Below are 14354 nucleotides of genomic sequence, written 5' to 3' on the forward strand. Positions count from 1 at the left end.
TTCAAATAAGTGGCATCTTACATTGCTTTCTAAAGTCCTTTCTAAAATGGCCGTGCAGCGGCTAACTCTCCGCACATACCTTGTTTCTTTTTCCAGTAACATAAGCCAAGGATCTACATATTACGTTTTCCTAACTTTGTTCTCTCCTCTCCAGCCATGGGAGAGCAGAAATTTGTCTGCATTGCTCAACAACACAGGCCCAGAGCACAGACTCGTTCTTGGTTCCTCTTGGTAAATGCCCAGTAAATGTCAAATGCATGCTAGTAAGCCCTAAGCAGGCATTTCTCAATATTATCCGCCTCTTGGGAGTTCCTGATGACATTCAACAAAAGCGACGCATTTCTCTCAGGCTTTCTTGCAGCTATCTAAGGCAATGTGGCCACATTAAACAAGTGGTTAAAATATGCTGAACATTCAGTAACCTCTCCGTTTGATTTCTATGGTATCTGTGGCACATTATCCCAAATGTGGTGGTTTAAAACAATATATTTTTATTCTTTTATTCTTGACCTCAATGGGAGGTTTAGGAGGGTTAGGAGGGCAGCAGTTACTCTGGGTGCTCAAGTGAGAATTAATTTTGTTTTTGACTCTCATTTCTAAAGCTTCATGATTTGACCCTTTTCTGTCTTTTCAAAGCCAACAGTGTGGATTCTTACTTCAAATACCACCTTTGACCTCTGAGTCAGCCTTGGAGCGTCCTCCACCACCCCTCTCTTACAAGAACTCTCGTGGTGAAGAGACAAACTCATTTTAATAGCCTTAGTTTAAGTATGTCTATAGAGTTTCTTTCCCAAGTTCATGTGCCCTAATAATTAGGACATAGTTGTTTGGGGGGACATTACACAGTATTCTGGAGATCATATCTGAACTCAGCAAGTACTGCAGGGAACTCAAGGTCCTATTTGGGTCACGAGGAAGAGCTCCCCAGAAAGAGACAGAGTAAAGCAATCAGACACGCAGTTTTGCCTGGCTAACGCAGTATGGCCGAAGTTAGGTTGCGTCACTTGCAAGCATAGGTCTCAAAGGCCTTACACTTCTCTTTAACACTAATAAGGGCACCCGTCTAGCAAGGTCGGCTGGGGAAACATATGTGGTCCAGTCATTACAATGTCTCCAAGCAAAGATGGACAGCTACGAGATATGTGAGCACGGTTGTTCTTTGGCCACCCAACCCAAGTCAACCTTCAGCCGCCCACAGACATATGGTCTAGCCAAGTCAAGTTCGCCCAATCTTAGCTCTGACCATCACAATGGCTAGCTGACCTGCAGAGCCTAAGGCATAATAAATTACTACTCTAAGCTTGCTCAGCCTGTTATACTAAATGTGTTATTCTAAAGCACCCCCCCCAAATAGCATCAAAGCATGCTATAAACATAAAGTATAAACAACCCAAGATATCTGCAGCTCAGTTGTGAATTATCTTTTTACTTCATCTCAGTGCAGCACACATAAACTAGTGGTATGCAAGTTCATTTAAAAATAATGTGAACTTTAATAAAAATTCAGTAAAAATACATTCAGAACAATGTATACTAGAAAACTTGGTTTTCTTTCTGAGCAGAAGTCATGTAAAGTTTTTGCTCAAAATTACTGAATGAAAAAGTGTCACACTTAGAAATATGAAATAACCAATAGGATTGGTTAAGCAGCACAGGAAACGCCTGTGGAACTTGGAAATTAATGTCTGAGGTCAGAGAAACATGGCGGCATCATGCCTGTGCTGTTTAACCCTTAGGCAAGGCACTTTACATGAGCGTTAGGCAACCTTGGAGAATGGTACCACGAAGAAATTTACATTCTGAGTCTGAGGCAACAAGACTTACACTCGGCATACTGCAGAGATGATGAAAGAGCTTCGTCCAGTGATTCAATTCTGCGGCCTACAGGCGTCTGTATGTGGCACGCATGTATGCAGTCATACATCTGAGTGTTTACACAGGCTTTTATCTGAGGATCTCATTACCCTTCATGGGCTGTAATTAAACGCCACAATGCCCGTGATGAAACAGCTATTATTTTAGAAGGGTAATTGAGACACTTAATCAAGGCTCCTTAAACGGTGAGGCAATGCGCCTCAGGACAGACAGGAAGCTCTTATCTAAGCTGCAAACAGAAGCCTAGAGCCTTTCTCCTTGCTTCTGACTCTTACCATCTCACCACACAGCCTGAGGGAGCAGAAAATTACCTCCTCTAACTCGAAATAAGTCTCTCCTAGACTTCCCTGGCTGTGCTGAAAGGAAAGCGGTTGCTTGCCTTTCCCCGCCTCTTTCCTGTCGTGAATAAGTTAGTTCCTGTGCTTCCCACAGAGAGGATCCCAACAAAGGCCTTTTCAGAAGGATCTACCAGTGACACTGAGGCAAACGCTGAGGAGCTCTGCTGTTGGGGAGCATTTGGATCCTTATCTTAAAAAGCTTTATCAATGTCGGCAGGCTAGAAGCCGTTTGCATTCTCTGCCAGGGCAATGATCCATGGCCAAGCATAACCTTTGGCTCATATGGACTTCCTAGAGCCTTGGGTTCAAATCCTGTCAGGTCAGCCTGCCCCTTTCTTCTTCCACATTAGTGTAGTGGAGCAGAAGAGTTAACCCTGCAGGATTCCTTGGCTAAGATTTGTGGAAATCAAACGCCTAATTTCAACATGCTGAGCTGTTGCTACTTTGAGGAAAGTTGCTGAGTTTACCTTGGAACCCCAGATCAAAGCTGAATACTGCTAGTTAAGCACCTCTTTAAAAGAACTCATAATATTTGCTTTTGGAAACATTAGCCAGGATTTTTAATAGCAGCTGTGCATGAATGTTCTCTAGCGTCTTAGATTAGTTGCCTTGTATTATGTATGCGTCCTGCACTGAGGCACACACGCAAACATGCTCACATACATACATACATACATACATACATACATACAGATAAACACATTCACATACATGCACATATACAAAAACACACACTAATAAACATATAGGCAAACACGCACATACATACATTCACACACACAAACACACATGTAAACATACACACAAACACGTTCACATAAATACACAATCACACCACAGATAAGTAAGCACACACATGCCACATACCTATATACAAATATATTCACTGCACACACGAATATACATATATGTATGCACACACACAATCACATACATGCACACACAAATGTATACATACAAACACATAGGCAAATACACACAGACAAACACACACACACAAATCCTTGAATTGTTCTTTGTTGCTGATTGTTTGGGACAATGTCTCACACTGACTCTGTAGTCTGGACTGACCTCCCACTCCCAGTCCTCCTGACTAAAACTCCCGTGTTCTGAGCTTTTGATTATGTGCCACCATACATGGCATTGAATCATTACCTTCTCAATTTAAACATTTTTGAGAACTTCATACGTGAAATGGTCACCCCTCACTTTTCCTCCAACACATCCCATGTCTTTCTAAAATTTATGGCCTCTTTTTTATATGTATGTATATATACATATACGTGTACGTGTATCACACACGCACACACATGCACATGGGTGTACACACACACACACACACACACACACACACACACACTTAGAATTAGATAACCTATCAGAGGCTCATCCCTGGAGAAAACTGGTTCTCCTTCCCTTCAGCAATCGTTGACTACCAGTAGCTCTTCATTTAGGGGTAGGGCCTTGAGAAACTTCCTTCATCTACATAGCCATGTGGATTTGTGTGGTCATTTTTCAGGTCTTGTTGAAAATTCTGTGTGTGTAGCATCCCCGTCATATCTAGAAGACACTGCCTCAAAGCAAGTATTCTGGTCCTCTGGCTCATCCAATCTTTCCACCCTTTCTTCTGCAATACTTCCTGAGTTTTAGGTATAAAGATGTATTGGAGGATGCAGGGGATGGGATAGTAATTGAGATGTAATATGAATGATTTTATTTTTCAATAAAAATATTATTTTAAAAAAGATGTATCATAGATATTCATAATTATAGCTATCTGGTATTTGACAAAACAAAAACAAAAATAAAAACATATACTGGAGAAAAGACAACATATTCAACAAATGATGCTGAGAAAAATAGATGTCCTCATGTAGAAGTGAAGTTGGACATATATCTATCGTAATCTACACATTTTTTTTTTTTTTTTTTTTTTTTTTGCACAAAACTGACAAAGACTTCAATGAGAATCCTGAGGTTGCTAGAAGATAATGTGGTCAGAGCCAGACTGCAGGTGCAGGAAGGCCTTTCTGAACAGGGCTTCATTCACTCCCGAACTCAGGCCAACAACTGACAGGTGAAACTTCCTAAAACTAAAAAGCAAAGAAAACAATCAACTGGGTGAAGAGGAATCCCATGGGATGGGAGAGACTGTTTGACAAGTATACATTCAGTAGAGGATTAAGTCCAGAATACACAGAGAGCTCAAAAATAAAATAAACGTTAAAAAATTAAAAATGGGTAATGGATCTGAACAGAAAGTTCTCAAAAGAAGAAATTAAAATGCCTAAAAAAATATCTTTTAAACGTTTCAACATCTTATCAATCAGAGAATTGCAAATTAAAACAACCTTGAGATTTCATCTCACCCCAGTCAGAACGGCTAAGATCAAGAAAACAACTGGCAACAAATGCTGATTAGGACGTGGAGAAAGGAAAATTACATTCCCTGTTGGAGGAATTGCAGACTGGTGTAGCCACCATGGAAATCAGTGTGCAGAACAATCAAAAAGCTAAAAGCAGAGCCACCGTACGGCTCAGCGATACCACTCCCTGGCATATGCCCAAAGGACTTGACATCCTACTTCGTAGATACTTGCTCAGCCATGGTTATTTCCACTTTGTTCACAATAGCTAGAAAATGGAAACAGCCTAAATGTCCTTCACCTGATGAATAGATAATGAAAATGTGCTACGTATGTATAATGAGGGTGGAGAGGTTATCTCTAGATAAATGGATAACAGAACATAGATGCTCTGTGTGGGGTAGGGGAAAAAAAGTAGGGGACCTCTCTGAGGAGGGATGTGGGTAATACAGAAGGAGAGGGAAGAGAGAAAGATAAATGACACTAAAGATATTTGGAAAGCCATAAAGAAATGTTCATTATTTTACAAACTCATATAAAAAATGTGTGTGTGTGTGTGTGTGTGTGTGTGTGTGTGTGTGTGTGTGTGTACGTGCACACACACGGACACGTACTTGTGTTCAGTTTTAATACAGTTAAAGCACTTGGAGAGATCACGCTTCACTCAGGAGGTATAGACTATGGAACCCAACCCAGTGCCAGGCATGGGAAATCTCCCTTTGAGTTTTTGCTCAGAGGAGTTCAAGAGACTCCCAACACAATATAAGAGGTTGCTGTTGCCCTTGCTTGCTTCCCAGAACTTGAAGGTAAGACTCTATTGCTGAGGACACCACACACTTTGAGGAATTGAGCTGAGACTGACCTAAAAGCTTCCTCCGTGAGGACTAGATATCATAGCATTGAAAGGTATTGTGCACACTGCCAAGGGAGAAAGGTGGTTAATAGTCCATTGTAGGTGTAAAGCCTACAGATTACAATGACCAGCTTCTAACCATATGATTTTCCTTGTTTTGTTTTTGTCGTTTTGGTTTGGTTTGAGACAGGGATTCTCTGTGTGGCCCTGGTTGTACTGGACCTCAATCTTGTAGACCAGGCTGGCCCAGACCTCAGAGGCCCTCCTGCCTCTGCTTCAGGTGCTGGGGTTAAAGGCATGCTACAACATCTAGCTTTACTTCTGTTCTCTGTATCCAAACATAGTCTGTCGTATTTGCTTAGCAAGCTGTTTGTCCACTGAGCCATTTTTCTAGCCTCATCAATAGTCTTTCCTTGCATCTTTCCTCTTGTTTCCTAGTCCTATCCAAGCGTTGTCATCTTGTCTGCTTAATTCATTTTTTCAAGCAACAGAGATTAGTTTTTCTTCACCATTTTGATATATTTTCTATGCCATTAATGTTTAATCTTCACCAGACTCCTTTTTTTATTATTTTTGTATATACCTGTCTCTTTTTTTGGTCAAGTAGAATTCCAAGCACATTATATTTCCATTGTTTTACACACACACACACACACACACACACACACACACACACACACACAGAAAGAGAGAGAGAGAGAGAGAGAGAGAGAGAGAGAGAGAGAATGAGCGCGCATGCTCATGCGCACACACACATACATCCTAGTATGTATGTCACATATCTGATTAAGTATAAGAGTGAACTTTAGTTGTCCTCCTTCTAAACTGATCTTTTGTTAAAACACACACACATAATTTAGTTGAACATGTGAGTTGCAACACAATATAATATTTCTCAGCATCGCTGGCTCTTACCACAGTCTAATGTTGAGAATACAGACATCAATGACATCAAGAGTTTTGTTCCGGGTCTTTCAGAAGATGGATTCCCTTTGTAGGTAGCAATGTAATATCGACTCTGCAGAGTGGGGGCCAGATGTGGAGCCAATGCTGAGACACATTGTCAGGCCAGCAGAGGGTATTTGTAGAGCTCCATCACCACAACAAAGGAGCTGATGGAACAGAGCCTCTACTGAGAGCCACTTGTCAGCAAATTTTAGAGAAACCATTCTATTGCCCTTTAGGGAAGGGAAAGGAAAGAGTAGATACTGGAAAAGTATTAATATCATCTGCCACAGCTGTGTGTTGGCACCAAGAAATGCTACTGTGAAACCTTGAGTGACACAGACATGAGGACAAATCATATGTGCTCCTTTTAGTTCTTGACTTCCAAGAGGATGAACCTGCCCTCTCCCCAACCTCTCCTTCCTCCTGGCTGGGGAAGGCAACATGTAAGGAGCCAGAAGTTACTTCTAACCACATGATAAAAGAAACACATCAAAGATCGCTGGATGCAGTCAAGGCTACACAGAGAAACCCTGTCTCAATAAAACAAAAACAAAGAACAAAAAACAAACAAACAAACAAAAAAGATTGCTGGATTGCAGCCGCCAAAATGAAGATCAATCCTTTCGTGACTCCTGACTGAAGCAAAGACCATGAAGTCTATTTCAATGCACCTTCTCACATTTAGGGGAAGATCATGTCTTCCCCTCTTTCCAAAGAGCTGAGACAGAAGTATAATGCCCGGTCCATGCCCACTCGAAAGGACCATGAAGTTCAGGTTGTATAAGGACACTACAAGGGACAGCAGATTGGCAAAGTGGTCCAGGTACACAGGAAAAAAATATTTCATCTATGTTGAACGAGTACAGTGAGAAAAGGCTAATGGCACAACTGTTCACATGGGCATCCATCCCAGCAAGGTGATCATCACCAGGCTAAAGCTGGACAAAGACCAGAAGAAGATCCTGGGAAGGAAAGCCAAGTCCTGACAAATTGGAGAGGAAAAGGACAAACACAAGGAAGGAATGGTCAAGAAAATGCAGGAGTAGAGGCCTCTCATACGCAGCTCTCATTAAAGACTGTTTAAGTAAAAGAAGGAAAGAAAGCAAGAAAAAGAAAGAAAGAAAGAAAGAAAGAAAGAAAGAAAAGAAAGAAACACATCAAAGATGGCAGAAAAAAAGGGGTGCTCTGAGAAAGATTCATGGTTAGACTCTTTTGAAGGAGCTTCCTTTGACCATGACAGCTGAGGAGTGAGTGTCAAACACGGCCAAGTTTAAGTAGGGGAAATCTTCATAGAGTTCTTGATGAAAGACAATAAGAAAATACGGGTGGTAGTGAGAGATATGGGTAACGGTTTATTTGCCTGTACGTTTTCTATTTTAGTTTTAGAAAGGAGTTTCCTATTATAAAGACTTTAAGAGGGTGCTTGTAATATTTTATCTTTCTTTAACAAAAATAGTTTTGCTTGTGAAATAAAGACAGATTTTGACAACTTGGAAATATCGAAACAGAAGATTTGCAAGATTGGCAGCAGCTGTGTCAAAATCTATTCGGCAAATGGAGGCTGTACAAGAGAAGCTGGCTCTAAGAATTTTGTTGTGGTGAGTGCTCAGGAGAGGTCTGAGGACACCAAGAACATGCCACAGTGTTTATTATCTCTCGCGAATCTGAAGAATTCCTGCCTGACTCTTCCTGGCTTGGAAGCCTTAAGGAAGCCTTTGTGTCCATAATCCTGGAGGGTATTCTTAGGTTTTAATGATATTGTAACTACAAAGTGCTTCCATGCACCAGACACATGGTGAATATCCAATTAGTGCTGACTATTATTTCTAGTACCTTTCAACACTTGCCTCATTCTAGAATCTTCCTTTTTACCATTTGTCTCGAGTTACTTAGCTTTCCTCATTTTATCATTTCTCAATGTTGAAAAGATTGACCTGGACTTGCCACTGAATTCTAACATCTTCAGAAGGTCTCTTGAGTTCAAGAATTCAGTTTCTGTTTAAAAAAAAAAAAAATCAGTGCCTTTCTTTATGGGAACCTAAGTCTCAGAATTTCATAATATAGGTTTACAGGTAATGTCAACTACCTGTGCTGTGACCGTGTCATTGTTAACATTTGTTTCTATGGCAAACTGCACCAAACATGATGTATTCACACAATTATACTAATGTCATATCGAAGGCAATTAATTCTTGATGCCAAGTGCCTTGTGAGCCTCTTGGTCACCACCAGGTCAGGGCAGCTGCTGTTGTGGAGCATCAGCTTACCATTGTTAAGCTGTGAGAATTTGCATACTTCTGCTTAATTCGTATGCACAGCTGCTGTGATGCTTCGCCTTTCATCTTGGTTTACACCATTCATCTGGAATTTCTTAAAGCCAAACTATTCATAATAATGCTCTTGAAAGAACTTCAGGGGAACCGTTTGAGTTCAACATTTTAGCGGCACCCTTCACTTGAATAAAGAGCTTCAGGGATCTGGAAGACATGAACAGTTCTGACTGAAACGGGTAATATCATCCACATGGGCTAAATGATTGCAGAACACATTTTTATTACATTATAAATCTGCCAGAAACAACAACCAAAGGTCATCAATATCTTCCTTACTTTTTTGTTGGTTTAAAAAAAAAAAGGGGGGGGGAGGGGTTGTCTTTGACTTTCTCATCTCCCAAACAAAACCAGAATTCAATGTCATCACAGATATTTTCTGTCAGTTATGTTTTTTTCAGATAGGTTCTTGAGAGTTATAGGCTAAATGAGAGAAAAACACATGACACCTCGAGCCATCTTCAGGGGTCATGACTGGCTGATGCAACAAAGAAGTGACTTTATATAATATAGAATATAATAATAAATGACTTATTACAAAATGACTTTGTACTAAAATCAAAAGAGGTTTGTCCATAGCCATTTTTGAAATGGAGAACGGGCGGGGTAATAACAGCTGAAAAGAATGGTTACTTAGTATTCCTAAGTTTGGCTTGCTTCTAACATCATTCATTTTCTTCAGCAAAGCTCTCAATGTTTTAGCACCTGGGCCTCCTGATTATACGTGTCAGGATCTCATCCAGCTGGCAAATAAAAAACTAGTGATAGAAAAGGTCCAGCACTTCAGGTATTTTGTTCATGTATGCCTAGATCCAAGTTCTTAAGTGGTACCATCATATGAATATTTCAACACAACCACCCGAGTGGTCTGTACTGTTCTTTGTCAGTCTTGTCACGTCCTGTGGAAGGAAAGCCATAGCACTTCCAGTTGATGTCCAGGAGACAAACATCTGCACACAACTGTGAAATAATTTCTTGACTGGGATCGCTGTAAATGTGGGTGTATTCCTTGAGCCAGTTCCCAGTCTGAATAAAAAGAGAGAGATAGCAGAACATCAACATTCATCTCTCTCTTTTTCCTGGATGTGGATTACTATCACCAACAGTCCCACCCTATGATGAACTGTATCCTCCCATACTGTAAGACAAGACAACTCTGCCTTTCCTTAACATACTTTCATCATGTATTTGATTCCAGCAGTAGGAAAAGTAACTAATACAGTCTCCAAAGGTGTACACCTGATGACACCAAGCTTTTAGTCACTCAAGTGATAGGGAACAATATAAAAATTACACTTCCACTAAATGTATAGAATTTGATACAGCAAGAGAAAATGAATACAACTCAATTCTGGTAAAATAGAGAGATGTTCATTATCCAGCTCTTTTCTCCAATGGAAAGCTATCTCTGCCCTTCCTTCCTCTCCTCTTTTCAGGTTGCATGGTAGACAGAGTGGTGAGCCATCTTGGGTTACCACCTAGAGGAAAAACCCTAGGATGACAGAGCTACAAGATAGAAGAGGCTCGGGCTCTCTGTAACTTATTTGAGCTTCCAGTTTGGTAGAAAAATTAAAGTTTACCGTGGTTAACCACTGTATTTTGGAGTTTCTTATTATAGCTAATCTCTATATTGACAAAAATTACCATTTTTGTCAGCAACAATTCTATGCCTTACAGAGTTCAATTACAAAACATCTAATTTATCAACAATTTGACACTATAACCTAAAATCAACATTATGTTTGCTCCCAGCCTATGAATGGACGAATACTGAAGTGATTCCATGCCTTGGCAGTATGAGACTCCACCAAGAGCAATGTCAGCTAAAGAATTCCCCACTGGCCTTATCGAACCTTCCCCAGACTGTACAAAAGTCTAAGATGTTTCTATCAAGCTTCCTTTCCATTCCTCTCCCTCAGGGAAGACTTCTTTTGTGTTCAAAGCTCTTCCATCTCTGCTCTCTGTAGCCTCCATTCTGCCACAGGTGCTTTCCCTAACTAAATCTACCATCACTTCTAATCTATCATCTATTTAATCTATCTATCTAATCTATCATATTTTCTCAAAGGTTGAGACAATGAGGTCTTCTGGTAAGGTAAGGAAAAGGGACAATTACCTCATCTAGTAGTAAAGAAGTTTTCTAATAACATGTTTTCTAAATCTCTAAGGCAGTTCTCTATGATATCAAGGAAGAACACAGGTCCATGTTGTTCTTTGTTTTCTCCAAACAACTTCTTGATTATTTCAACTTCTCTTTTGCCTCTTGGAAGTTAGAAGAACAATAAAGCTTACTTTCAAGACTTGGAAAACCACATTTTACTACAACTTCAGACTATCAGATGCAAAGCAAACTTCTGTCATTTATCCAGTTCTCTACCTAAATATCTAAAAATGGACTGCGGATGCTTGAAGTCTTAACTAGAGAAGATGACAAAGAGGATACAAATAGGAAAGAAATAAGTCAAAATATTCTTATTTGTAGATGATGGTTGAATATATAAAAGACTTAGACTCTACCAGAAAGATAAGCTCATTCACCACATAGCAGATGCAAAGCTAATACACAAATATCAGTACCTTGCTTATATAGCATCAGCAAATATACGGTAAAAGAGAAATACTTATTCACTGACTCTGGGAGTGAAAATTTGTACACCCACTATGATATAGCTATAGCACTTTTAAATATAAAGGACCCTATATCCTACCACAAAGATATTGGCTCATCCATGTTCATTGTTCTTTATAATAGCCAAGACATGGCAACAACCTTGGATATCCTTCAACTGATGAATGGATAATGAAAATGTGGTTCATTTATGCAATGGAATACTATCCAACTGTTGAGAAAAATTAAATTTGCAAATATGTGGATGAAGCTGGAAACAATCATCCTGAGTGAGGGTAAAGGGTAAATAGGAGTGGTTAATGGAAAAGGAAATAGGATGAGGGATGGAAGGGCAGGATGGAGAGAGTAGGTGGAGGGGTAACTAACATTAAAGACCTTTTGAAAATGTTACATGAAAGCTTAATACTGTAGACACTTCCTCTATATGTACATAAAGAAGAGTTTAAACAGAGTTGTGCTTTAACAGAGGACAATGTTCCTGCTAGACACTACAGGCTAGCAAAAAAAAAAAAAAAAAAAGTCACTGCTAAGGATGGGTCACTTCTTTTGGAGTTATTGGCAGTGTCAGAAATGGGTTTCCTCTGTGGGAGTTATTGACCAACAATGTGCCATAAAAGTTAAATTCTAGTCTGTTTCTACTGCTCTTTATTGCCTTCCAGAACCTGATAATAAGACCCTACTACAAAGATGCCACATTCTTGAGTCCCAGAATATTAAGAAATCAAGCTGGTTCTGACGTAGAAGCTTCATGCCTATTGGCTAGCTCTTATAGTGCTGGAAGGTGCTATGCACAGGAAAAGGGAGAAACGTGATCATTGATGGCACCCAGTTGTGACTGTTGTAAGCTAAAATAATTAGAAACAAAGAGAACAATTCAAAGAATCAACAAAAACAGGAATTGATTCTTTGAGGAAATCAACAAGATAGACAAATTGTTAGCCAAACTAACTAAAAGGCAGAGAGATACTATCCAAATCAACAAAATCAGAAAGGAAAAGGGAAACATAATAACAAACACTAAAGAAATACAAAGAATCATAAGATTCCACCACTTGCTTTTTACATAGGGTTGGGAACTTGAACTCAAGCCCTCATGCTTGCTCAGCAAACACTCTTAGCCACTGAGTTATCTCCTCACCCAGTTTAACACAAACACACACACGTATGGACACACAATTTAATGTTTTTCTTTTAGTTATGTAAGACAGGATTTCTCTGTGCAGCTTTGGCTGTCCTGGAGACAGGTTGGCCTTGAACTCAGAGAGATCTGCCTGCCTCTGCCTTCCTGAGTGCTGGGCTTGCAGAGGTATGCCACTGTACCCAGCTTAAATTTGTTTTAATAAATAAAATAGTTTCTCCATGTGGCTTACAAATTCCACTATTAGATACACACTCATAGAGGATGAAAAGTATGTTTTAAACACATAAATTTATAGACAAATGCTCATAACAGTATAATTTATAAGAGCCTCAAGCTAGAAACAATCTGACATTTGCACACAATAACATATTTGGCACTCAAAAAGAATCAAATGCTAAAATGTGTTTTAACATGGATGGGCATTTGGAAGCACCTGTTAAGGGAAAGAAGCCAGTCACAGCATGCATGATTTAGTTTCCATGAAATGCCTGCTATAGTCCAGTGCATACAACAGAAAGGAGACTGATAGCCAGCCACCTGGAGTGCTTCTTCAGGGGGCGTCAAAGTGTTAAGAAATTATATAGATGTGAGAGTTGTGCAACTTTGTAAATGAAATACAAATATAGAGCTGTATATTTTGAAAGGGCAGGCAGTAGTGTATATGAGCACCTCCACTTCCACTCCTCACACTTCCAGATGGATCTTAATCTCCTGTGTTCCTAACATCCTGAAATTACCCTTCCTACAAAATGAACTAGTACGAGCTCTCCACTTCACCTTAGTGTAGGGCACACTGGAACACCTCTAATGCTGGAACACACTGTAGTTATAAAAAAAACTAGTCTTGAGCCTTTCCTTCAAAATCATAAAAAGAAAGTTTGGAAGAGATTGAACTTACTCTTTCCTGCAATTTTTTTTCTCTTATGAACATCTCCACTCCCCAAGTCCACATGAAATATCTTCCTTCTTAATTGCAGGCTGCATCTAGATACAGACAGTAGATTCTTCTCCTTCCTCTTTAGGATTATAAACATATAGAAATTAATGTACATTTTATTGACATACAGCTCCAGGAAAACTTGACAATCAGTGAGATATGCACAACAATGATTTCTATCAATTTTAAGTGAATAATCTTTTCACTTCTTATTTATTCTAATTTATTCAGATTACATCCCAATTGCTATCCCCTCACTCCTATCCTCCCGTTCCCACCCTCCCGTCCCTCTTCCACCCTATTCCACTCCCCTAAACCCCTGAGAAGGGAGGCCCTCCTTCCCTACCAGCTGGCCACAGTCTATCAGGTCTCATCTAGATAGCCTACTAATCACTGTTAGCTGATTCCTTCAAGCTTTATCATCCATCCCTTTCTGTCAGTTCCTTCAGACTGTGAGCTCTTAATGTCTTGGGAGTTTTGGTTAGTCTGAGGCATTTGGTAAATTGGCAGCATGGACAGAAACTTATTTCAAGCCATTGTTTTGGAACCACCAGAACAACAGATTAAAAATGCTGATTGCCAGGGCAGGGCAGGGTGGTCCATGCCTGTTAACCCCAGTATTCAGGGAGGCAGAGGCAAGTGGATTGCTGTGAGTTCCAGGTCAGCTTAGTCTACAAAGTGAGTCCAGAATGCTAAGGCTAACACAGAGAAACCCTGTCTTGAAAAACAAAAACAAAGACAAAACAAACAAACAAACCCAATGGCTAATTATCTTGTAGCCGAGAGAAGCCATGTAAGCAACAGAACCTTCTCCATCTCTTCCGTAGGTCTCTCTTAAGCCTTAGCCGAATCAAAAAGCAGCACTGTCATTAAAGTAAGCAAACAAATCCACCCAACCCAAAACCCAATTCCCTGATGTGTCTTTAATGCTACAGAG

The 14354-nt window shown here is 39.9% G+C and overlaps 1 pseudogene; it reads left to right on the forward strand.

Moving 5' to 3' along the window:
* The first annotated feature begins 6987 nt into the window (after positions 1-6987).
* On the forward strand, positions 6988-7426 carry LOC127196833 (60S ribosomal protein L26-like; annotated as a pseudogene).
* The last annotated feature ends 6928 nt before the right edge of the window (positions 7427-14354 follow it).

This window comes from Acomys russatus, chromosome 13, assembly GCF_903995435.1.
Source record: "Acomys russatus chromosome 13, mAcoRus1.1, whole genome shotgun sequence".
NCBI classification, from domain to species: domain Eukaryota; kingdom Metazoa; phylum Chordata; class Mammalia; order Rodentia; family Muridae; genus Acomys; species Acomys russatus.